Below are 26,169 nucleotides of genomic sequence, written 5' to 3'. Positions count from 1 at the left end.
TTTTCCCCATATTCTTTGGTGATATACAGAGGGACTCTTTTTTTTCTAGAGTATGCATATGCTCTAGCTTTTAATATGTAGGTATACAGAATAGAGGTTATGAGAAATCAGTCCAAAGTTTGAAAATAGATATTTTATGTCTTTAAAAGCAAGCTAGTGAGAACACCAAGCATTTGAGAGTATAAAATGTACAGTGACCATCTATACTTTACCAAGTGGCAATTCTTACTTTTATTATTTGACATCTCATTAAATCTCTAACGAGGATAAAGATTTGTCTTATGAAGGAACAAATCACTGATTAGGACACTGTTTTTGCCTGAATGATTTTAAGAGGAAACAGTTATGTTACCTGCCTTCCATATGTCATCTCTTAAAATAAACAGGCATTAATTTTTATGTGTGTTCTCAGAATTTATTTATCTTTTCTCTTTTGCCTTTGTAAGTAGGAAAGAAATCTCATCTTAGGAAAACCACAGAGAAGAAACTCCCTACTAAACAAACCATTGCAAAACTACAGCAGTCTGACATTTGGAAAATGGAGAATGAGTTCTATGAGTTTGCACTAGAGCAGTTCCAGTTCATCCGAGCCCATGCTGTCCGAGAAAAAGATGGAGACCTCTACATCCTTGCACAGAACTTTTTCTATGAAAAGATTTACCCTAAATCGAACTGAGTATAAGGCGTGACAGTTAGATTCTTGAACTACAACTCCAACCTTGTCTTTACCTAATTTCTCAGCTCCACAACTTGGATTGTTGATGGGTATATAAGACACTTTGTGTTAGGATACAGACAGTGACGTCAAGGAAGTAGATTCTGGCTGATACGTCAGTGGTCCAGGAAGTTTAAGTTTCAGCCTATTTTTTTCTGGTTAAATTTTGGTAGGAGTTATAACCTCCTGCCTGGACAAAACCTACACATCACCTAAAACAAATACCTAGCAGGTCTAATTGAAGGCTAGATGCAGCTACAGAAAAGTTCTGATACTCTGTTTTTGATAAAGCATCTTTTTCAACTAACCATCAATGAAGATGAACCCATCTGCTGCTTCGCCTGGAGGTTTGGGCTGTACTCCTCTACTGGCTAGTGTTATTAACTGTTTGGCAGTGTGTGCTTTGGTTTCAAATGTTTGATCATGGTTGCTAAAAATGTTTTTGCTGTAGTTGGAATTGCCCATATTTATGTGGGTCATTTTAATTTTCTTTTAAAAGATGATTATTGGTGTTAAAAACTAATTTAAATCATTATTAATACTGTAAAAAGAAAGCAGTATTTCTTATTCCTGTCTCCTCAGTATCTAAGATTGGGGAAACACTTCAGAGAATGTTGACATTGCCTAAAGTTCTTTTTTTTTTTTTTCCACAAAAATATTTTCCTTTAAGAAAGATTTTTTCATCATGTTTAATGGGAAAAAACTAGTATGTAATATAAACAGTCCAGTAGGGAAATTTTGACTGTTTATCTTTTAGATCATATATTTTTTCCTCAAAATCTGTACATATTCTTGTGATGTTTTCAAAAGTAGGTCCTGATACAGATTGTCTCATCTGTGGGTCCTAGAGGAGACACTCTATGGGATCCAGGTTCAAATTCAGCAGCAGCTTCTTCTGGTTCTTCAGTTAAATTGTGATCTCTGCCTGCCTTTCATTAGTTCTGTCTAGTTTAATTGCCAATGACTTTCTAACCTTTAGTTCTCCCAGGTAGAGTTGCTTATGTTTTCCCAATTCTGCTTTTAATTAGAAACTTCTTAAAAGATTTCCATCTTGGAGAGTTAAGATTCCAAGTCTTTAATTCTGAGTTCCATCTGACTTCTTCAGTTCAGTCGCTCAGTCGTGTCCAGCTCTTTGCGACCCCATGGACTGCAGCACGCCAGGCCTCCCTGTCCATCACCAACTCCTGGAGACTGCTTAAACTCAGGACCATCGAGTCAGTGATGCTGTCTAACCATCTCATCCTCTGTCGTCCCCTTCTCCTCCTGCCTTCAATCTTTTCCACCATCAGGGTCTTTTCCAATGAATCAGTTCTTCACATCAGGCGGTCAGAGTATTGGAACTTCAGCATCAGTCCTTCCAGTTAATATTCAGGACTGATTTCCTTTAGGATTGACTAATTCCTTTAGTATTTCCTTTAGGATCTGACTTCTTATTCAAGCATTATTCTAATTTCATGATTGCTCTAAGTTTTCTTGAGATGCTGCTTGTATCTACAAAAATAGGTTGACTTCTACAAAAATAGGTTGTCTATGTGCATCCCCATAGACAGCAGCCCACCAGGCTCCCCCGTCCCTGGGATTCTCTAGGCAAGAACACCGGAGTGGGTTGCCATTTCCTTCTCCAATGCATGAAACTGAAAGTGAAGTCGCTCAGTCGTGCCTGACTCTTAGCGACCCCATGGACTGCAGCCCACCAGGCTCCTTCGTCCATGGATTTTCCAGGCAAGAGTACTGGCCTATCTTGCTCTTTCTTCAGTCTGCTGTTTATACTGCTCTGCTTGACTGTGTTCTATCATATTCATTTCTATATGACTTTGGAGGTTCACTACTTCTTGTTCCAGCTTCTTTTTATTCTTTTCTAGTTTTTCACATTTCTTTTGCATTACTTTCATGGATAATAACTCCTGTCGAAGAACTTGACTCTTTGCATCAGGTGCAGACATTTTGAAGATGCAGTTTCTAGCTCTGCTGTAAGATCATCAGTCGAACTTGTACTTAACAGGTTTTTCTGAAGCTGTTCAATTTTGCCTGCTTGCTTTTTGACCCGTGGTTTTAAACTTGCATTTTCAATTTCAAGTTTTTGGATGTGATCCTGTGTTTTCTCAGCACATCTCAGGGCCTCTGTGCTTTTTGCATCTGACTTGTGAGTTGACATAATGTCTTCTTTAAGTCCTGTGGCTCATCTTCTAAGTTAGCACAATAACGTGAGTCACCTCCAGTGAATCCTCTGACATAGACTCGAGTTCATTTCCTTCTTAGCCATTTCCATCTCCTTTTGTTTGGCAAGATCAGGATTCCATCCTGTAAGATCCTTGCATTCCATTCTCGAGAAGGCTGCTTCTGATGTCATTTCGCAGCTTTACAGCCTGATTCAGATTATTTCTCACAGCCTTAGTTTTATTTCTGATTAAGCTTCCCTTGTGGCTCAGAGGTTAAAGCGTCTGCCTGGAATGCGGGAGACCCAGATTTGATCCCTGGGTTGGGAAGATCGCCTGGAGAAGGAAATGGCAACCCATTCCAGTACTCTTGCCTGGAGAATCCCATGGAGGGAGGAGCCTGGTAGGCTTCAGTCCATGGGGTGGCAAAGAGTCGGACACGACTGAGCGACTTCACTTAGTTTTATTTCTAGTGCTCTGAGAGTGAATTCAAGTTGTTTTATTTCAACTTCTTAACCATATCTTACCAATCTTCTTTTCTTCTTAACTGCTCCCTAATTTTTTCACAGGACATACCAGACTTCTCTTCTCTTCTTGCTCTAAGGTGAACTCAAGCTGAGGAACTGTCGTTCCCACTCCACTTTCTGTTGCTCTGTGATTTCACTTCTTTTGTTTCTTGACAGCTCTTTCTATAGCCCTCTAACCTTACTTTCCATTTTAATTTTTCCTCTAAGTAGTTCACAGTGGCTTTTTTAAAGTTCTATTAATCTTTCATAGAATTGCACCCCGAATTTTCAGCAAGCTAACAGAATCTTTACACCCCATGCCAAATTGTTCACGTAGCAACACGGAATTCAACTCGCCATCCTTGGAAGCGGTTTCAGATGACTGAATTAAGTCATCAAGGTCATCCACAGAATTTGTTTGTTTTTCGACCTTGTTCTGTTCACTAGATATTTTCTTTGCAGGCTTGCCATTATCCTGATCCACTTTACTTAAAATGCTGTCATCATTCACATGCAGCAGACCACCAGTCAGTGAATCGGTCATTTCAAACACTGGTGTGAAGTGATGTCGCTCAGTCATGTCCAACTCTTTGCAACCCCATGGACTCTAGCCTACCAGGCTTCTCCGTCCATAGGATTTCCCAGGCAAAGATACTGGAGTGGGTTGCCATTTCCTTCTCCAGGAGATCTTCCTGACCCAGGGATCGAACCTGGGTCTCCCGCATTGTAGGCAGATGCTTTATCCTCTGAGCTACATGCCCTCTAATCACACATTATTTTGGTGTCCATTTTTCATTGTCCTTTTCCTTTACTTCCTTCATATGCATGCTAGGATCGCTGCTATCAGAATCTTCATTCTCTGTAGCAGGAAACAGCTGGTTGCTATTTTTTTCTACTCCTTCTCTCCTGAATGAATCCAGTCTTCAGCAGCATCACATACATTGTCAGATACTTGCATTTCATGACTTTTGTTCTGCTGCTTTTCTTCTTCAACCTTGGTTTTAAAATCTTAAGACTTTATCATCTGATGTAGGCCATAAATCAACACCAGGTTGGTTTGTTGGAAAACCTGCTTAAAGAGTCTTCCTCAGAAATCTCATCCACTGAGTTGCTATTTTCAGAAGGTATCTCTTTTCTTTATAGTCAGTAATCAGTTGGTGAATAATAACACCACTAATAACAGCACATTATTCAGCAGTCCATCCAAAGACATCTTGAGAAAAGATGTTAACACTGTGCTGAAGAAGACTGACTGCATTTGACTCATAACTGACAGCAAACATGAGGGCTCTTCTTTTCTTCTTATCAAACACATGTATATTTGCTTCTTTCTTTACTAAAACTCCACCATTTGCTGTTTCCTTTCACTTATAGTAAGTAACAGTGGTGTGAGGTCATCCTTGTTCCTGGCTTCTGTTGTTGTTGTCGTATGAAAGCAGCTCTGCTGCAAGTGACATATTCTGGCAAAACGCAGCATAGTGGAGAGCAGTGCTGCTGCTGACATTGGTGACATTGGGGTCGGCGCCATGTTCCAGCGAAATAGTTGCAAACTCCTCCGCTTGGCATTCTGTAGCCTTCATCAGCACTGTCCTCTTTTCATTGTCACAGAGTGAGTTAGGAAGGTATTTTCTCTCCAGGAGGAGAGTTACCCTCGCTGAGTGACCATTGGCACAGGCCAAGTGGAGGGCAGTCCCGTTCATCTTGTCCCCATCATTCATGTCATTATATCCGAGCTGTACTTTGGCTACATTGCCTATGCTTTCAGCTTTGAGGATTTTTCCGAGGTCCTTCTGTTAGATGTGGTACCTGGGCCTGGTGTCGTCTTGGACCTCCCAGTCATTGGAGGTTTCCAGCTGCTGCCCTTGCAAACAATTTGAAGGCTGGAAAACATCTTTCTGTTCTCTTGCATGTCTACAAAGATAGCATCTTGGAAATTGACTCCATGAGGCTAAAGGTTATATTCCTCATCCATCCTGAGGAAGAAGAAATAGGAGTAATCCTGGACCATGGTGTGGGAGTGACAGGAGAAGTAGCCCTGGCCAGTGAGCTGGAGCCTGGAGCCTGCGGGCACCTGGAGCATGCTGCCCCACACCTGGTTGCACAGCATCTTGATCTGGGCCCACTAGAAGAGCCCCGTGTACTGCTAGGGCAGGTAGGTAGCTATACAGGCCATGCCGCTCCTGGTACAGCGCCAGCACCTTGGTGTACACAGTGATCTCGGCCAGCTTGGTGCAGCAGCCCTTGCTCAGGGGTCTCCCCTCAGAGGGCAGCTGGCAGCTGCTGGAGGCCCCAGGCCAACCAGCCAGGCAGAGCCAGGCAAGCAGCAGCGGGTGCAGCATGCTGGTGGCTGCAGTGGCGGGGGGTGGGTGATGGGACTGGCAGGGTGAGTGTTGCACCCGGCATGCTAGCTGGGGCCCCAGAAGCACAGTCCTGGGCACTCCGCTCCGTGCTGCTCTCTCCTCCACCACCGGGATCCACCCTGCCTAAAGTTTTAGTTAAGGCTTCCACATACTAATATCAAAAAAGTAAATTTAGTGTTTGTTTCTCCATGGGTTATTTGTAAAGCTGTAAACCGAGATATCGGTGACTCCATATTATATCTCCATTAGTGAGCTGTGGTATGGGTAGGATTTTCCTACTTCTGTACTTTTCCTTGTAGACTATTTTTACTAAGGTGCTTTATAATGTGTTTTAAAGCATTGCATTTACAAAAAAAAAAGGAAAATGCTGTAAATATTGCATATTTTATGTATTTGGACCAAAAGGTTATAAGTAATTAGACAAGTGATTTTGCACCAAGTTTATTACGTCAAGTAAAACCATCAGATCTACTGTTCTTGTATTTCTCATTTAACTTTACTGTTAAGACATCACTGAAATGAACTTCAGTAGCCTTTCAATTTTGATACGAAGTACATTATTGATAATTGGGGGCAGTAGTTATAGTGGAAAGAGTACTGGACGAAGAGTCGGAAATGTTGATTTCTTGACTTGCTCTGCCACTTGTCAGCTGTGTAACCTTGGGCAAGTCACTTAACCTCTCTCTGCCTCAGTTTCCTCATCTTGAAATGAGGATATAATACCTGCTGTACCTACCTCACAGGGGTGTTGTGAGGATTAAATGAGATGACATGTGAAAGCACTTTGAAAATTGTAATGTGCGATATAAATGTAAGGTATTATGGAAACATCTTTAACATATAGTTTCATATCATTGGTTTTTTAACAAAGAAAAGAGAAAAGTTCACTTATAAGCTGGTTGAAGAAAAGTTCATCTTGATATGAGTTTGTTTAATAAATATCTTCTCAGTGTTTTATCTTCCCTGTTTCAACAACTATTGAAAATTGAAACACCTGTGAACTCTTACAGATTCATGAGCAGCTGCTTGAGTTCAGGAGGTTGTTCCCTGTTTGCAAAAAGATTTCATTAGCTGACTCAGGGCAGAGGAAAATTTGCTCTTCAAATGTGGAAGACTTTTCTGTTTTTATTTTACGTTACCATTCAGAAATGGTAGCTATTTTATACCTCTGGTTTTTAAGGTATATTTTGCAGAATTTGATTTCCCTGTGCATTCTTTATTTTCTTCCACTTCTTGGAGTAGCAAAGGTAAAGAATTTTGGGAACATTTTCTAAAAGGGTAACCTTTAATATGTTTAGTTTAAATAAATATCCCCTAACAAGGCCTCACCAGACTATGTTAAGCATTTCAGGCAGCTTGCTTTAAAGGTTGTTGATTGTATGGGAGGAGGAGAGAGTGCAAGTTATCAAAAGACATTTTGGACAAATTTAAAGAAAAGCTAAAAGAAGTTGACAGGAAAAGTCATTGTAACACCCTTCCCCCCCCCCCCCCGGCCCCTCCCCGCGATAATGGAACAATATTAAGAGTATATCAACAGGCATACTTTTCTTTTTTGATTTTTTTGTGAATTTAATATCTTTTGCAGGCATTTGTTGAAAATATATACAAATGATTTCCTTGCCCAAAAGTAAAATACCGCCTTGGGATGGGGCATCTGACATTTATCTGCTAAGGAACCCTAGGATACAGGTTATTCTCTGAGTCCAGCTAAAACTTAAGGTGCATCAGCTCTTTTGGGTAACTAGAGTTACCTAGATAGATCTAGGGTCAAAAGATTCAGAGAGTACATACAATTTCAGACTTTGCAAGCCATCGGTCTCCATCACAACTACCCAACTCTGCCATTTTAGTATAAAAGCAGACAACACATAAGTGATGAGTTATGGCTGTGTCCCAATAAAACTTAATTGCTGAAACAGGTGACAGGCCAAATATGGACCATGGGTTGCACTTTGCCAACCCCTGAGACAGGTTATTATTTATAGAGAAATCACTTTTGAATCTGTACCCTACTGGCCTAAAAGAGTTTATATACTTCCAAAACAGCTCCTAACTTATATCCAAAGAATAGCTTTCTGATCCAGGCAGTCTCTCCCACAGATTCATAAACTTTCATAACTTGGATTGCTTCCAGGTGGGCAGGTTTTCTTTCCTAGTTTAGCTGTTCAGAATAGGGGCATTTATGCTATCATCTTTCAGGGTGGGTGAGAAGTATCCTTCCTGGAGACTGAGAAAGGGTTAGATTTAATCCCATGTGGTCTAATATAGTCCTAGGAGCCTGAAAAGTGAAGAGTCCTTATAATACCTAACTTTATAATCAAATAAACAGAACCACTGAGATGGTAATGTATTTTTTTAAAATGGCAAGTGTGATTTTTCTTTTTCAGCCTCTGCGCTTTTTTCAGTATTTTGAAAATAGGGGAAATTTTTTTTTTATACAATACAATAGCAAATTAACCACTTTGAATTTTAAAAGATAATGTTATGTGTGTATGTGTGTGTATATATATATCTGTATATGTTTATTTCCTAAAAGAGGGAAAAGTACCTTCTCGTTCAACTTGTATCAACTCCTGTTTTCTAATTGCTGTGAAATGGCAACTATTGATAAATTATTGTGACTTTTAAAATTTAATGGAAAGGACATATTTTGGTTTTACCCAGCTTTAATCTGTAAAGTATCACTTAAATATATCTGACAACAACGCATAAAGTATTGCATGGGGATTACTTTTCTATCATCCATACGCATTTGTGCAACTTTGAACATACTGGGTGCTTCTGAATTCCTGATGATTGGATTTAAATGACTGAAAATCAGAGAAAAACATACTGACTTTTAAACTTTGCATTTTATTTTCTATTTTTAAAATTCAGTTAATGCCTATAATTTGAAGTCCACTGTTGCTCTTTCTCAATATATGTCCTATCAGAGATTCCTAAAATTGTGAGTCCCATCCGTGATTTACAAACAGTATTTTGATATTGCAGGTGATTTGCTCATTGTATTTGAATAGTTAGAAAGAAAATAGTTTGTAGACAATGATTCTCTTTTTCTAATAAAATGAAATAAAAATTCTAAAAGCACTAGAGAATTGAACTAAAGGCTGGTTCCCAAATGCATAGCTGGTATTTTAATTTCTATTCAAATTCTACATAGAGAACATCTGTGTAAACCATCTCTCTGGTTTTTCCCATTGATCATTCTCAAACACACCTATGGCCCTAAAATCCTTTATTATGAGAGGCACCCGGTATTGTAACCTTTTATGAAGTTTGTTTTTTAAGAGGTCCAGGTGCTTCTACTTCGTAAGTTGAAAATGTGCCTCTTCATAACTTAGTGCTGTTTGCTTTGACAGGAAGTAAGGCAATTGCTGTTAAATTTTTGCATCCATTCACCCTATGCAAAGCTGCTGGATGATATCAACTAAACTGCTGCTCAGGCAGCCTTTGGAGGGGGAAAGCACCCCATTTGAGACGTACTGCCAATTCAACTCCTCTCGAGTGGAGCTTGCTTTCTGATTTACTGGAGAGGGAATTGTAAAGATAGAAATGGGCAATCAGTTCATCAGCTTTATCCTGTAATTTAAGTTCATGCAGCTTTGTGACCTTTGCAGTACTATTTATAAAAAGGACCCTGATGGTGATGATCTCTTTTAAAACCCATTACTGGTAAGCCTATGGTTTAGACACACTGGTGCTGTCTATCTGATTTTCAGACAGCTTCTAAAGCTTTCTACTGAGACTCAGGTGTGTGAGCATCTCTAAAGCAGTGTCGAATGTAATTTTGGCAAACATGGATTGTATATTTTGACTTTCAGTTTATAATACACAAGACAGCTGAAGAAGAGTGCCTTTTCCCCCTCACAATCCACGCTGGAAGATGCTTGCTCCTTCCTCTGTCTCTGCTTTCTCTTTTTCTCCCCCTCTGCTGTTCACTTGATTCATTTACACAATACTGTTTCCAAGTTGAAACCATTTTGTCACATCTGTTGGAGAGATAATCACTCCTTTTCCTTAACATTCGGCCAGCTCTCTGTTGTTCAAGTGTTTCAGTTGATTACCTGATGAAAAAGCTATAAAATAAACACTCAGTGGGAAGGGGAAAAATGGTTTGGTGTCCTGTTTTAATATTTTCTTCCATGGCCTTGATGCTGAAAGAGATTTTTCCAAGTGGAGTGCGTGTGCAGTGTCATGAACTTAACCTTCAGATATCACTGCCAGCAGAGAGGTACGTGTCCTCCCTGGTCTGTCATGATTTGGGGGTTTATTTGTGACTTGCAAGCTGACAGGCCTTTGCTGCTTTTTGTCTTGTACTTCATTCAGTTCAGTTCAGTTGCTCAGTCGTGTCTGACTCTGCGACCCCATGAATCGCAGCACGCCAGGCCTCCCTGTCCATCACCAACTCCGGGAGTTCACTCAGACTCAAGTCCATCAAGTCAGTGGTGCCATCCAGCCATCTCATCCTCTGTCGTCCCCTTCTCCTCCTGCCCCCAATCCCTCCCAGCATCAGGGTCTTTTCCAATGAGTCAACTCTTCGCATGCCGTGGCCAAAGTACTGGAGTTTCAGCTTTAGCATCATTCCTTCCAAAGAAATCCCATTTCAGTACTTCATTACTGGTACTGAAATTTCAGACAGAAAATTTACAAGGTATACTTAGGATATATGCATAACTAGAAGGAAAAAGGGCTGTCAGAATAAAAAGGGAATTTGAAAGAAAAAGTTAATCTGGTTAACATTTTCTGCACAGTTTAGACGTGTCTGTAATATTTCTTTGAGAATACCCATGTCTGCTGATTCTCTTTCACTCTTAAAGGAGAGACTCTCAATTAACAGTTTTCCTATTCTCAGCCCTGGCTCAGTTGTTCCAAGCAAGTATTGTATGATACTGGGTTGAGTAAATACCCAATTCAGTAATACATTGTCTAAACAGGGAATTTGGTCTTCACTCACAGCGGCAGAACAGGGAGCATGAATTTAAGAGTCAAATGGACCTGCGTTTAGCAGTGTAGCTAATCAGTGAAGAGAACAGTATTTTTGTTGTAAAGGTTGGAAAAGGAAGATATAAAGTGCTGGCCAGGGCAGACCAATAACTGGTAGGGCTTTTATGTACTGGGTTAGAATATTTTCAAGAAGTTGACAATATTGCCCTTCTGACCCTGCAGAATACTAGTATTGTGGCTTTAGAGAAAATGTGTTTATAAATGTTTTATAAATACTGCTGAATTTTACTTTTTTATTGACAGCCCACTAATGCCTTTTTTTGAACTTATATCCTATAGCATAGCTAGTATTGATTATGATACCTGCTGTTGTTTACATCTACAAATTTTCTGTGAGAAAAGGGGGGTTGCTGATTGTCCTAAAGGAGAACTTGCTCGTTCCAGAAATGGCTGTTCACATATTATTCTTGAACAGTGTGGACTGTAGAGTAGCACATACATAAAACTCAGGATACCTGGAGTAATTTGCGTTCTTTGGCATTCTTTCAACAGAAAGGAAACTATCCTCTAAGAAGAGAGCACATTTGCCTTGGCTATAAATTCATTAATCATTTTAGAATTCCACATTTTTAGGATATCTGAAAAATAAACTGTGAATCTAAACTGACATATTTTCACCACACTTACCATCACGAGCTCTTTCTTAAAGCAGCAGTTGAACTTAGTGAATTTTCTTCCAGTAGTGACAGGTGCCACAATACAAATTCCAAGCCACTGTCCCTTTGTTTTCTTGCTGTGAAGGCATCTGCCCACCAGTTGCCCTACCTTGCCTCCATTATACCCTGTCTCACCTTTGTTACCACAGAGCCCACGGGTGGCACCTTGCAGCAAAACACAATAACAGCATCAACAACAAAATTGACTTTAAATTGCAAATTTTTCTCTTTCTACTTCAGCAATAACCAGTTGAACAAATTTAAATAAATAAACTTGTTATACAGTCACAGTTCTCTTTGTGCATTACTATATTTCTTCTAGTAGCATGAAACTAAAAGTTTAAAAACATGTCAAGGGCCTATGTAAGGTAAAATGGATTTCTAGATAATACATTTAGTTTGTAAGACCTGTGAGGAGACACAACAGGAAAAAATATCTTTTTTCCATCTTTCACCTGTTCCGTACTATGAGAGATAATACTAAGCCCCTTGAATAGATTATTTTTTGGTCTGAAAACAGTGACAGTAGGGATTCGTGAAAAGATAGTCCTGAAGAGTTGGCTAGTTGTTCCCCTCTCCACGCCTTTTGGTCGTGTTCATTCAAAACCAGATGACTAGCTTGGTGAGATCACCATACGGTTTTTTTAAACTTTAGTATCTTTGCTTTTTACATTGAAAACTGAGGTCTCAGACTTCATTTGATTTTCCATACATCCATACGAGTCAGTGCCTGCCTCCTTTCCCCCTAGTCCATCATATACATACTGCTTCTGGAGATTCTCCTAGCCTGACAAGTAAAAAGAAGCAATCACAAGGTATAGAGAATTCTACGGCTAGCTGTGAGAAGGAGGTAGTTTGTATGGTGGTTAGAATATGGGCTCTGGAGCACCACCGCTTACTAGCTAACTGATCTTGAACAAATTAACCTCCCTACATCTGAATCTTATCTGTAAAATGGGACTAACACTAATCAACAGTTAGTTTGAGGATTAGTGAGATATGTATAAACTTAGTACTTGGTTCCTGTTACATAGTAAGCTCTAAAGAAGAGCTGACATTACCTGCTAGGATAAATAAGAAAGCAGAAGAGGAGGAACATCTATTCGGACATACTGTCACGGTGTGCGTCCGTGAAGTCATTCATTGACCTGTGCGCGTGACCTGAGGAACATGAAAGATGAACAAAACAGGCATGACTTTTGTTTGTTGATAAGAGACGAGGTGAAGAAATGCCAAGCATTGTGCAAAGGTCTCTTTCCTTACTAAGAAACCACCACCTTTTGTTGTTAAGGATTCATAGAGAAGGGCATGGCAGCCCACTCGGGTATTCTTGCCTGGAGCATCCCAGGGAGAGGAGCCTGGCGGGCTACAGACCATAGGGTCGCACAGAGTTGGACACGACTGAGCACGGCACCGCACAAGGAGTCATAACCCACCTCTCTCCCCCAGACCTTTCGATACGCTTAATGGCTTCATCTCTTAGTTTTAGCCTTGAAATAGTGGAAGCACTGCATTGCCCAAGCAATCAAGTTCTAAACATGCAGTACCTATTACTTAACTCTAAAATGCACTTTCGTCTTGATCTCTGTGACAGGCTTCATTTCATGACACATCTGTCCTCTCGCTTCTCTAGATCCCTAGTTGGGTTTGTGGGTTAAAATGCTAAGCTTTTACTCTGGGAGGCACTGTTGATCTTTGTTGTAATTTTTAGTTCTATTATATCTTAATTCCAAAGTCATTTCAACAGTGAGAAAGACAAAGCAGTGCTTTATTTGTAGTCTCAATCTAAAAAATGGGTTGTATTCTCAGAATTTATTATAAGCCAGTTGTTTGAAATCCATGTGGAACCAACATGTGGGCCAGCCTAACCCACAAGAGTTAAATATTAATGGAGTTATCTCTTCATTACAGCAGAGGAATCTGAGGGTAGTGTTCTATTGGGGAACTTAAAATTGAGTTTTTCTGCCATTTTCCCCAATGAGATTTTTCAGTCTTGAGCCCTAAAGCTGAGTGGTTCATATTTTAACCTGTGGGGCTTGTTAAGCAGAGGATGAAGCAATCACTTGAGTTTTGAAAAATAGATGCAACAATGTAGAAAATGTGCTCTGGCTGAAAGCTGGGGACACAGAACCTCTGAGGAGGTTACTGCAGTTGTCAAAGGAATTGGTGATAACATTGGGGAGAAGCAGATGGATCTCAGGGACAGAGGACCCAGCACTTGGTGACAGACGGGATGTGATTAGTAAATGGAGAGAGGGGGCAATATTTGGGTTTGCAAAACACTGTGTCTATACAGATGCTCAACATCCTTTGCCTTTGCCCCAACTATGCAGTGGTGGTGGTTTTCCATCTAAGAGTTTATAAAATAGACCAGTGTCTGTCCAGAGAAGCTAGGACAGGATTCACTGTCTCACTAGTAAGTACTTCATTCCCGTGCCTCTTGGATCAGATTTTGTGACCTGGGTTAGGGTTTGGCAAAGAACTTCGTTCAAACACCCTACCGCCCTGTGGTTTGATGTCAGACATCTAGTGAAACACACCAATCAACTTCAGCCTCGTCTCTTGTGACTTCCCTAAAGCTGAAGCTTCAAAATTAAAGTTATGCCTAGAGATGTTTCACATCATTAGTGCTTGAGAGAGTTTACAGGGAAACAGAATTTTAGGATTTCAGTCAAAGGTTTGGGCAACTGGATTGCTAGACCTGTCAGCCTATTGGTGATGCTGGAAAAGAAACAGGATGAGCCTGAAGAACAGACTGACTGCCCAGATTTTCTGCTAAGTACTACCTCTCCCTACCCCTCCCAGTAAACAGGAAACATAATGACATGTATTTTGAACTGTAAGAAGGTTAAGAAATTCCTCTCTCTCAGCAGTCCACTGAGAGGCGGGGGTCGGGCAGATTCAAGACATTATCCTGAGATTCTAGAACCACGGTTTCGCTTTCTCCCTCTCTCCTTCCTTTCCAGAGTTTAGGTAGAAAGTTGACGTCAAAGAAAGTCTGATACTAAATCAATCTGTGGTTTTTTAAAAGATTGTGCCTTTTTAAAGGAGCAAGTTGCATCTTTAACCTGTATCTAGTTGTTAGAATCTGGCAGACAGACCTACAGTCCCCATGTGATCTGGCATCCAAACTTTGGTTTTATTTCACAAATATGGGCCAATTTGGCCTGAGTCAGGGTATTTCACATTGTATCCCTAGAGATTTACTTAAGTGTTTGTGACAATAACATTTAATCTGTATCTGTTTTACAGATTCTGGGTGTTCCCTTAATAACACAGCGAGACAGATTTTTTTTTAAAAAATGTAGAGTGTTTTTAGAGTCTTACATGTTAGAAACTGTTGTTTTTTAAGCATCTCTCAAAACTGACTGGTGAAGTATATGTTTTCTGGGTAACAGAGCTCACCAGTGATTTGAAGTGAGCTTCCATTTGAAGTGAGCAGCGCCTTTCTGAAAATGGCTGAGGGGAAATAAGTGACATTTTTATTCAACCAAGAGTAACCGGAGACTTATTTTTCTTCCTTTAAAAGTAATTTAAATTCTCCAGGGGATTGGTAATTAGGTCTCCGGGCAGAGCATGGTTAATGATCAGACTGTCATGCCCGTAAACACTGAAAATATAGGACGTTGATTCGTTCATAGTGTTTTTAAGGGAGGTGATGAGCTTTCAACTCCTTTCTTGCTCTTTCTCACTCTTTCTCTCTTTGTCTCTCAAATGGGGGCTTTTCAAACTTTAGACAAGAGCAGTGTTGAAAAAATGGGCCGGTTATATTTTGCTTCTCTGTCTCCACCAGGCTAATGGCTCCCTATTTGATCATTTAAACACTGGTCCAAATCCAGATGGAATTAGATGCCCCTTACTGCAGTCAGACAGTCTGTAGCGTTTGATACGGATCTTCTGAGTGGACAAGATGAGATTAGATTGGTCTCTCTGGGAGCCAACACTATTCATTTTGTAAGAAAAGTTATCCTGGAGGCCTGAGGACTGCCAAGAGCAAAGGAGAAACAGAGCCCAGTCTTTTCCTCTTATCAAGATCCACAGTTGGTTCCACATTAAGCCGTGGCACACTCGATGGTAAAAGGATTTGAATAATGAATTGGGTCAGAAGCCAAGAAGGAGGTCTCTGCCACCCACGACTGGAATATGAGTTTCATGTGTTGTAACTTTATTACCATTTTTTGTTTAACATATGACAGAGACCGAAATGTCTGGCATGGAGTCAGTGGCTATTTTTACTTATTGGGGTTTTTTTCATTTAATATCTATTGAGCCCCACAATATGCCAGTCCCTGCACTACCAACCTCCATGGACTATGAAATTTAACCCTTAGAATAATCCTCATGTTTAATCCTTGACAATTGTATAGAATGTTATAGTTTATAAGGCACTTTCATATTTATCTTCACATAACACTGTCACCTTGGAGAAGGCAATGGCACCCCACTCCAGTACTCTTGCCTGGAAAATCCCATGGACGGAGGAGCCTGGTAGGCTGCAGTCCATGGGGTTGCTAGGAGTCGGACGCGACTGAGCGACTTCACTTTCACGTTTCACTTTCATGCATTGGAGAAGGAAATGGCAACCCACTCCAGTGTTCTTGCCTGGAGAATCCCAAGGATGGGGGAGCCTGGTGGGCTGCCGTCTCTGGGGTCGCACACAGTTGGACACGACTGAAGCGACTTAGCAGCAGCAATGCTGTCACCTAAAAGATGGGTATCGTTGTCTTCATTTTACAACTGAGGGGACTGACATGGTAAGAGGAAGAGGGTCTAACCCATCCCCCATGAGTCTTGCTTCACCAGACTCTGATGTCCTTCCTGCTATGTTCCTGTCTCTCCAAGCAAACAAAGGCTCTGATAAACAGTGGCAGTGGTTCTTAGAGTGTAGTCCTATCCCTGGACCAGCAGCATTAGTATCCCCTGGAAGCTTGTTGAAAGGCTAATGCTTTAACTCCAAAACCTTCTGAGCAGGGTCAGTGATCTGTATGCTAATAAGCCCTCCAGGTGGTTGTGACACTGACTAAAGTTCAAGACCCACTGGACTAGAGCACTGGTCCAGAGATGAAAGGGCAAGCTCGCCCAGGTTAACCTGTATAAGACCTCCCATAATAAACGGTTGTGAGCCAGAATGTTGTCTGGCTCCAACATTGTCTGTTTTGGGGTTCCTTATTGTAGTCTGAGGCTTCCCAGGTGGCTCAGTAGTAAAGAATCCACCTGTCAAGCAGGAGATATGGGTTCCATTCCTGGGTCGGGAAGATCCCCTGAAGGAGGGAATGGCAACCCACTCCAGTATTCTTGCCTGGAGAATTCCATGGATAGAGAAGCCTGGCAGACTATATAGTCTATGGGGTTGCAAAGAGTTGGACATGACTTAGCAACTATAACAACTATAGTCTATCTTAGATATTCCATTTTGGTAAATTCCTTTCTGAAATATCCTTGGGAGACCGGCAGTTCAATAAGAAGATAAAGGTCTCTGGATGTCTTGTGGAGTAAGGCACAAAGACTGCCCCGTCTAGTGAGTTTTTGTTTGCTGAATGAGGCCAACAGGAGGGATGGTCCTCAAAATGATTACTAGAATGTCCAAATCAGGATATCCAGAAATATACCAGAAGGTCCAAAATGCCTATCCAGAGTAAGCGTTTTGCACCTGGGTCTTTCCTAGCCCAAGTTCCTCGTTCACTCCCAATACTGCACTGTGATGGAGTTAATGGCAGCAGGGCTCCTTGCTCCCTGCCATGCAATATTTGTGCAGCTATGGCTTGAGGCAGTATGGGGGTACCTGCAGCTACTTGGAAATCCCTAGTGCTTTCCTCATCAGCTGAGATCCATAGCCTGTGGGCCCATGTAGACTCTTCCAGCTGTGTGGAGTAAACAAAAGCACCCACCTATTTCTCATGAATTTCATCTGCATTTTTTTTCCTCCTTGAAGCAAGAGCCCAAACCAAGGCTTAGACCATAGCTCAAAGATCTTCCAGGAGCTCAGAACTGAGCCCCACCCTGCATAGCAAGGCTATTCCTTCCACAGGCTCTAGAGACAGGCAGAGTGGCAGATTGAGCCCTTAGGTGCAATATGCTCTCTTCAACATGTTCTTTTTGAAAGAAGAAAACTGCTGTCCATGTACAGAGCGCCTCCTCTGTGCTGGCACTCAGTGCTTTGCATGTGTGGTTTCATCCTATCGAAACTCCAAGGAAGATACTGCTATTAGCCCTGTTTTACAGATGAGGGACATGAGGCTCACAGAGGTCCACTTTCCCACAGTCACACGACTGGGAGGTGGTGGAGGTAGGATTCAAATCCAGGTCTGACTGTAAATTTCCAGCCTCAACCATCGTGTGACACAGGCTGTGACAGATGGGACGGCAGGGGAGGGGCTCTGTTTTGAAAGTCTTGCCACATGTCTATTTCAGCCTCTTTTCTACAGTCTCACAGGGCTTGGCACCAGGAGAAGTGGGACCCTGGAGCTATGGCACAGCCCATGTGGGCTACAGCTGCGGTTGTAACTCAGCAAAGGCTGCCTCCACCGAGGAGGCTCGAAACTAGGAGCTGGGAGAAGCACGCTTAGCCCACTTTCGTGCTTTGAAATGCTTCCTCCGAGTTTTTGTTTCTTGATATCTCATACCCTGGTCAATAAATGGTAGTTTTTGTGTTGTTGTTTTTTTTTTAACAATCGCCTTCTCAATTTATTATTGTGTTCAAAATAATTTCTAGTTACAATAATAACAGATCAGTATTTGAAGTTAACCATGGCAGAGGGTTTCTATTAATCTGCTAGGTGATTTTTCATTTCATTTTTCATTTTTAACAACAAAAACATTTTGTATTGGGGCATAGCTAATTAACAATATTGTGATAGTTTCAGGTAAACAGTGAAGGGACTCAGCCATACATATGCATGTATCCATTCTCCCCCAAACCCCAGTCCCATCCAGGCTGGGACAACATTGAGCACATAACATTGAGCAGAGTTCCATGTGCTCTACAATAGGTTTTTGTTGCTTATTAATTTTAAATATAGCAGTGTGTACATCATCTTCCCAACATCCTTAACTATCCCTTCCCGCTCCCCTCCACCCCCACAACAATGATTTCATTTTCTAAGTTTGTGACTCTCTTTCTGTTTTGTAAGTCATTTGTAAATAAATGGTAGTTTTTTGTTGTTACTATTTAGTAGGAAGCAGATTCCCAGATTCAGTGTTAGGAAAATCACTGTAGGTGCTGTAGGTCTGCCTTTATTTTTTTTTTAAGTGTTTTGTTTGTTTGTTTTTGGCTGTGCTGGGTCTTAGTTGCAGCACGAGGGACCTTTAGTTGTGGTGAAGGGAAAGAACAACTAGGCAAGATGGTGGTGGTCAGGCTCTCTCACCCCATGTCCTCTCACTCTCTCCGTATGTTTTGTAAATATGATGTACAGCTGAGATCATTTATAGCACTGGGCATATGGACCTGTCTAAGCACCACCTGAAAACTCCCTAATGTTGTGTTGCAGCATCAAACATTAGAGAATAAAGTATGTCTGCCTTGCTGCTGTGGAAAAAAAGAATGTCTGCAGTTCTTATGGCTCCAGTGTCTTCTTCCAGCTTCTTCCTATCTGCCTCCTAGCTTGTGCCTTTCCCACCCTGGATTCAGTGATCTTCAAGACGTGTGGCATGCTAACTCTTAGTTGTGACGTGTGAGAATCTAGTTCCCCGACCAGGGATCAAACCTGGGCTCCCTGCATTGGGAGCGTTGATTCCTAGCCATGGGACCACCAAGGAAGTTCATTGGTCTGCCTTTTAACGTGCAGGCCGGTCCCAGTCCTGGGTTCCTGGGCCAGCCTGGGGCCTCTTCAGAGTTCTTCTAGGTTCTCTGGTTCTGACTGGGACCCCAACTGCAAACCTTGCCTTTGCCCAACAGCCATGATGGCAGGAGGTGGTCCTGGCTGCTCTGGGGAGGTGGGAGGTGGAAGTTGCTAAATCTCGCTCCAGTTGCTACTTGGAGCGAGCGTGGTCCATATCCAACCTGGGGACCCAGCAAAGTCTGGTTGTCCCAGCGTCTCTGCCCCCCCCCCCACACTCTCTCCCTTTACATACCCAGGGCCTTTCTGCAAAGAAGGGTGTGGAGATATCCAGGGCTAGTGAGTCTAGCCCTCTCAGAGTGGGCAGAGCTGGAAATCTGCAGTGCATACAAGTCCTGAAGCCAAAGGACTAAAACCTCTTTGTGGGAGTCTGGCACCATGGGGAAGGGAGGGGCACCTTGGCAAGTGTGCCAAGAATTCACTTGGTAGATGGTACCTGCTCTGAACTCTCCAGAGATCTGAGAATCTGGTTATATCCCCTATTACAGCTTCTCCCATGCCACTGTGCAGTTCACCCCCTCACCCCACCCCCAACATTTCCTTTGTGTATCAGGGAGGTTTTCCAGAGCCTCCCTGGCTGACAGATCAGCCATATGAGTCAGCCTGCACCTCCCATTTAGTCAGTTAGGCCCCTGGAGTCCGGGTGGCCCAGGCCTAATGCCAAACCCACTACTACTAATAGCAATACGATTATAATGGCTTTTATTCTTAAATTTCCTTTCTTCCAGGAGCCTCAAGTTCTTTCACAAATGCAAGAATTTTGCTGCAGGCCAAAAAATAGAAACTGAGAGAAAACATGCACCTTATTCCAATTCTATTTCTCCTTCAAGGCTTTGTATAGTTGCTTTGAAGGTGGATGTTAAAAATTTATGAACTTGAGTGGGTGGGGAGGGTATGGATTGGGAAAGGAAACCTGAGGCTTCTCATGGCCTCAGACCCCACCTGCTTTTCCATCTTCTCTTCTCTTTCTCTTTTCCATCTTGCTCCAAGACCTTGGAACCCCATGTGGACAGTCTAGCGGGCTTGGTCTTGGGAGAGGAGATGAAGTTCAGTGTGATCATGTTTGCCTCTGGTGCCTCCAGGGCCCAGCTTATTGTTGTGTGGCTTAAGACAAGCAAAGAACTAGGAGCCAGACAACATCACTTCCAGTCCTAACTACCCCTCTTTCTCACCGGGGCAGGGGGTGTGGGTGGTTCGGGCAACACATACCAGGTTTTGTTTCTTGTCTGTTGGTTTGGGGGAGAATACTAGCTAACTGTCAAGATTTGATCTGGTTCAAACTTATTCTCTACATCAATGACAAAATTGTCTTCCACAATTTGCTCCCTCCCTCAAAAAGTCTCAGCACTTCCTGCCACTGTGGGAAGGGGTTTCAGCTTCTGTAAAGAAGCATGTAGGACCTTCTACTACATGTCTGCTATGAGCCTCTTTCTCAGCCTTGTTTAACTCTGGCGCTCTCTCATAACCTGGGCACACGAGACCACTCAAACACACTTTCATGTTTTTGACCAGTTTCTTTTCTTCTTAATTCTATATGGAAATCCTTCTCGCCATTCAAGGCCTGGATCAAATAGCATTCCTGGGGGTTAGCATTGATTGTTCCTGTTTAGTAACAGTGATATGTGAAGCACACACTCTGGAATGAGACCTGTTGTGTTGAGGGAGGAAAGGAATAGGCAGAGCTGACTCCATCCTGAAAAAGAAGGAAACTCCATCTTGCACTTTCAGTGAGCTTTGGACTATGTGCCTGGTAGCAATGGGGATAACATACCCATGGCTGAACTGGCCTCCTGGAATGATAAACACCAGATTCCATACCAAGATTTCCCATCGCCAGAAAGAATGTAATAATCTCCTTGTAGTCTGTCACCTTTGTAATCTTTATGGCTCCCATTGGTGTAGGCTACAATGTATAACCAGCTGACCCTTCTGATTATGAATCATGGCTGTAACCTGACTGTATCTCCCTTTAACACTTTCCAGGCTAGGTTTAAGGAATTTGGGGATGTAGGCTTGAGCAGTGGAGAAGGAAATGGCAACCCACTCCAGTATTCTTGCCTGGAGAATCCCAGGGACAGAGGAGCCTATTGGGCTGCCAACTATGGGGTTACACAGAGTCAAACACAACTGAAGCGACTTAGCAGCAGCAGCAGCAGCAGGCTTGAGCAGTACCTTTAGGTATATAGTTCAGTTCAGTGGCTCAGTCAGGCCTACTCTTTGTGACACCATGAACCACAGCACACAAGGCCTCCCTATCCATCACCAACTGCTGGAGTCTACCCAAACCCATGCAAATGGAAATCAAAAGAAAGCTGGAGTAGCAATACTCATACCAGACAAAATGGACGTCAAAACAAAGACTGTGATAAGAGACAAAGAAGGACACTCAGTTCAGTTGCTCAGTCATGTCCAACTCTTTGTGACCCCATGAACTGCAGCACACCATCACCAACTCCCGGAGTCCACCCAAACCCATGTTCATTGAGTTGGTGATGCTATGCAACCATCTCATCCTCTGTCTTCCCCTTCTCCTCCTGCCCTCAATCTTTCTCAGCATCATGGTCTATTCAAATGAGTCAGCTCTTCACATGAGGTGGCCAAAATATTGGAGTTTCACCTTCAACATCAGTCCTTCCAATAAACACCCAGGACTGACCTCCTTCAGGATGGACTGATCGGATCTCCTTGCAGTCCAAGAGACTCTCAAGAGTCTTCTCCAACACCACAGTTCAAAAGCATCAATTCTTTGATGCTCAGCTTTCTTTATAGTCCAACTCTCACATCCATACATGACTACTGGAAAAACCATAGCCTTGACTAGACAGACCTTTGTTGACAAAGTAATGTCTCTGCTTTTGAATATGCTGTCTAGGTTGGTCATAACTTTCCTTCTAAGGAGTAAGTGTCTTTTAATTTCATGCCTGCAGTCACCATCTGCAGTGATTTTGGAGCCCAAAAAAATAAAGTCAGCCACTGTTTCCACTGTTTCCCCATCTATTTGCCATGAAGTGATGGGACCAGATGCCATGATCTTCGTTTTCTGAATGTTGAACTTTAAGCCAACTTTTTCACTCTTCCCTTTCACTTTCATCAAGAGGCTCTTTAGTTCTTCTTCACTTTCTGCCATAAGGGTGGTGTCATCTGCATATTTGAGGTTATTGATATTTCTCCCAGCAATCTTGATTCCAGCTTGTGCTTCTTCCAGCCCAGTGTTTTTCATGATGTACTCGGCATATAAGTTAAATAAGCAGGGTGACGATATACAGCCTTGAGGTACTTCTTTTCCTGTTTGGAACCAGTCTGTTGTTCCATGTCCAATTCTAACTGTTGCTTCCTGACCTGCATACAGGTTTCTCAAGAGGCAGGTCAGGTGGTCTGGTATTCCCATCTCTTTCAGAATTTTCCACAGTTTATTGTGATCCACACAGTCAAAGGCTTTGGCATAGTCAATAAAGCAGAAATAGATGTTTTTCTGGACCTCTCTTGGTTTTTCGATGATCCAGTGGATGTTGGCAATTTGATCTCTGGTTCCTCTGACTTTTCTAAAACCAGCTTGAACATCTGGAAGTTCATGGTTCATGTATTGCTGAAGCCTGGCTTGGAGAATTTTGAGCATTACTTTACTAGCGTGTGAGATGAGTGCAATTGTGCGGTAGTTTGAGCATTCTTTGGCATTGCCTTTCTTTAGAATTGGAATGAAAACTGACCTTTTCCAGTTCTGTGGCCACGGGTGAGTTTTCCAAATTTGCTGACATATTGACATATTGCTGACATTTGCTGCAGCACTTTCACAGCATCATCTTTTAGGATTTGAAATACTTTAACTGGAATTCCATCACCTCCACTAGCTTTGTTCATAGTGATGCTTCCTAAGGTCCACTTGACTTCACATTCCAGGATGTGTGGCTCTAGGTGAGTGTGAGTGATCACACCGTCGTGATTATCTGGGTCATGAAGATCTTTTTTGTACAGTTCTTCTGTGTATTCTTGCCACCTCTTCTTAAGGTTTTCACAAAAGTCAGTCGGGATCCTTGGCTAAGAGCAGACTCTGCCTTGTAATAAACTTTACTCCACTATTTGCCTTGTCATTCTGAGTGAGTTTGTTTCCCAGAATGTGTGGCTACAACAGTGTGACTTTTGGAAAATCATAAATCATTAAGTTTCCTTGTGCTATGAAAAATAAAACCAAAGCCTACCTTAACTGGCGGGCTGCAGTCCATGGGGTCCCAAAGAGCCGGACACAAGCGAGCAAGTGAGCAACAGCAGCAAACTTCCCTTACAGTGCTGTGAGGACTGAATGAAGTCATGTCTCTAGAATCACTGGGAGGAGAAAACCGTGGATGAACTGAAGGCCTGATGTTTCCTAATGTTGCGTTCCAGGTGCTGTCAGCCTGCCCGTGTTGCCCACTGAGTGGTCAGCTCAGTCAGGCCTTGCTGGCCATCTCGGCCCTGAGGCCACGCAACTCCAACATTGCGTCTCGTGCATAGTGGGCGTTCAGCAGACATTTCAGACACTGATAAAGCACTTGATTTCTTTGTTCCTCAGTTTCTCTCTCTAAACAATAGTGACAATGAGTAACCAAAAAGAACATTCTAGACTCTGAAGAAAACCTCCCGAAGCACTCCTCCCAGGACGGAGCCTGTTGTTAATTGGAAAATAAATGGCTCTCAGCTGAACAGACTTCTCCTTTCATGGGGCCCCCTGCAAGGCAGTGGCTGTTGGGGAGAGAGTTACACCTCCTTTGAGGATAATAATGACTGCCCCAAACTCCTTTGGAAGAATGTTGGAAGATAAATGAGATAATCCACCTGACAGCTTTGTGAGCTCTTATGAAAAAGATACCCTTGAAATATAGGATACAGGTGTGTCTGGCTTTGGTTTGTGAATTGGGGGGATTTTATGAAAATCTGCACCTACAAAACAGACAAATTAAGGGGTGAAAATTAGCATCACAAACAGCCTCTTGGCTTAAAAGACTCACAGCAGGATCCCTTTAAATAGCCAGCTCCCCTAGTGTATTTAAAATATGACTCAATTTGTAAAGAATTTGATTTACATATACCCAGTGAGGAACGCGTCTACTGCAGAAGGGGAGGCACATATGTTTTTTGTAATAAAGATTGATAACTGTGGGGCTTTAAAAATATAAAATATTTCTTTCTTCTCATGATCTTTAATCATGCAGTTAACACTTACATGGCTAGGAAGCTGCTCTGAAAACTGCAGATGTGGCTGTGGAGGTTGGGACAGACTCTTCGGAGCATGCTTCCTGGGGAGAGCAGGTGGGGACGGGCTCAGCTGATGCCAATGGAAATAGAGTGAGAACTGGCTGGAGCTCACATCTGAATGTGACATGCTGTTCCTAATTGGGTTAAAGCCTTCCCAACTTAATAGAAGATTAGAAAAATCACCAAACAATGAATCTTTAATGTCTGAAAAAGTAAAAATCAGCCTTATGTAGAGGAGGGATCATATATAGCAGATGCAGAAGCCAGTAGATATGAGTGAGCTCATTGTTCAAATGTCTTCTTTTGGAGAGAGAGAGAGAGAGCACGCGCGCGCGAAAGTGAGTGAGTGTGTGTGTGTGTGCGCGCTCGCGCGTGCATTCGTTCCAGCCTATGCTTGGCAGGGTTGAGTGAAGCATGCTAGTGGGAATAATGACCTCCCAAAGATGTCCATGCCCTAACCCCCAGTGCCTGTGAATGTGTGATGCTACATAGCAAGGGAGAATTAAGATTGCAGATGGAATTCAGTTTGCTTATCACTTGACCTTAAAATCAAGAGATTAGCCTGAATTAGTCAGGTGGGCCCAGTATAATCACAAGACTTCTTAAAAGATGGAAGAGGAAGAAAAATCAGTGTCAGGGGATGCAATGTGAAAAAAACCTCAACTTGCTGTTTCTGGATTTGTCAGAAGGGGGCCAAAGAATACGAGCAGCCTCTAGAGGCTAAAAAGGCGAGAAAATGGATTCCAGAGAGAAACGCAGCTTTGACGACACCTTGATTTTAGCCCAGTGAGACCTGCTTCGGCCATCTGACTTCAAGAACTGTAAAATTATAAATCTCTGTTATGTCACTGTGTTCGTGGTGATTAGATTCAGCAGCCTTAGAGGACTAACATGGGGGTGGGAAGGGACTGGGATAGGGTGGCTCTCTAGCTCACTGGGCCCCTCCTGCTGAGGAGGTAGGAGATGTACAAAACCTCTGAGTGATTCTGTGAACTTAGACAAAACGTTCAGTGGCTACAAGTCCCTGTGCCTAGTACCACATTCTACCCAAGAGGTAAGAGGCAGGGGGAAATGGGAACACTCTGGGCTGGCCCTTGAATCATCCTGTGCTCCACAGAAGCAGGGAAAAGACCTAGACTTCCTTCTGCTGCTGCTGACTCTTCCAGTTAACTTCCTATTTGCAGGCCAGCCCTTTAAAGCCGATGGCACGTACATGAACAAGTCCAAGTTCTTCCTTTGTTTCCAGGCCCCTCTTGACCTCAGACTCTTCCTCTCCAAACAGAGCCCGGGTTCTAGTACACTAACCCTCTCAGAACTCCTCATGTCTCTCAACCCCATCTTTCCTCCCAGAGCAGGCAGGTGTGGCTGGCTGGCCTAACAGCCTAGGAAGCTCATTCCTATTGGAGGGGCAGCGAACACCAGTCTGCCTTTGAGATCTGCTGAACCACAAGGAGACTGCACTTCACTCTGTGCGTGCCTCCCCCCTCAACCCCTATGGCAAATGAACTTCAGTGGCTCCATTACTGAGCATCTGACTGGTGGTTGGGTGGGGAAGGGGAGTAAGATCAACTCAAAGGAAAAGGAGTAGGAAGCCTCCTTTGGTTATAAACTCAGCTGCATCCCCCCAGCCAGCTTTTCCAGCAATAGAGCTGATGTTTTGATCCCTCAACTGGTTCTAAACCTACCAGGCAGAAGGGTACAATTAATT

The 26,169-nt window shown here is 42.5% G+C and overlaps 2 pseudogenes; both read right to left on the bottom strand.

The window, feature by feature from the left end:
- Positions 1-1,622: 1,622 nt before the first annotated feature.
- Positions 1,623-2,870, bottom strand: LOC138069775 (ankyrin repeat domain-containing protein 26-like; annotated as a pseudogene).
- Positions 2,871-3,003: 133 nt separating this feature from the next.
- LOC138069765 (ankyrin repeat domain-containing protein 26-like) lies at positions 3,004-5,716 on the bottom strand (annotated as a pseudogene).
- Between the last annotated feature and the right edge of the window lie 20,453 nt (positions 5,717-26,169).

This window comes from Capricornis sumatraensis, chromosome 2, assembly GCF_032405125.1.
Source record: "Capricornis sumatraensis isolate serow.1 chromosome 2, serow.2, whole genome shotgun sequence".
NCBI lineage: Eukaryota > Metazoa > Chordata > Mammalia > Artiodactyla > Bovidae > Capricornis > Capricornis sumatraensis.
The sequence above is the reverse complement of the archived record's forward strand: the minus strand, read 5'-3'. Positions and strand labels throughout refer to the sequence as shown.